Below are 685 nucleotides of genomic sequence, written 5' to 3' on the forward strand. Positions count from 1 at the left end.
GCTTGCGCGGCTCTTGTTCCCCTTGCCCGTGCTGCCTGCCAGTAAAATCTGATTTCACATGCTCCTGCATTTTGTGGGAGGGGAAAAATCTTGACTAGAAACTCTCACTTCTTGAATGAAACTTTCCATGCTTCAAAGCTCTCAAAGCTAAACAGAAATATTGAAAATGAGGGTTGGAAGGGACCTCAGGAGGCCACCTAGTCTAATGCCCTGCTTGAAGCAGGACTGTCCCCAACTATATCACCCCACCAAGGCTTTTAAAATTTCAAAGTGAACATAAGTAATAGTTTTAGATGCCAAAAATGAGTCCAGTAATGCAGTTACTTTAGTACTGTAGTGTATATGAATCATTCTGTTCCTGTTAACTTGAACATGTAGGAAGAATTATATTGATCAATCTTCTTTTGTTAAATAGAAACCTGTCACAACGCAAAGTTGTGATTTGTGTTTTTGTGTGTGCTTTGGCACTGCTAAATTATTTTCCCGCTAAATTGCAGCTTCTTTGCACGGTGGAGTTTTCTGCTGTAAAGGAGAACCCCGGTGCAAGGGAGAATTTCCCGCCAATTTGTAGCTTTCTTTGCATGGTGCATTTCTTTTTGCATCTAAGAAATGCTCGGTGCAAAGAGTTCCCACCATTTGTATTCTAATTTAAGCCCCGTTATTGGCTACTTCTAAATTATTTCTA

Source organism: Alligator sinensis, unplaced genomic scaffold, assembly GCF_000455745.1.
Source record: "Alligator sinensis unplaced genomic scaffold, ASM45574v1 scaffold84_1, whole genome shotgun sequence".
NCBI lineage: Eukaryota > Metazoa > Chordata > Crocodylia > Alligatoridae > Alligator > Alligator sinensis.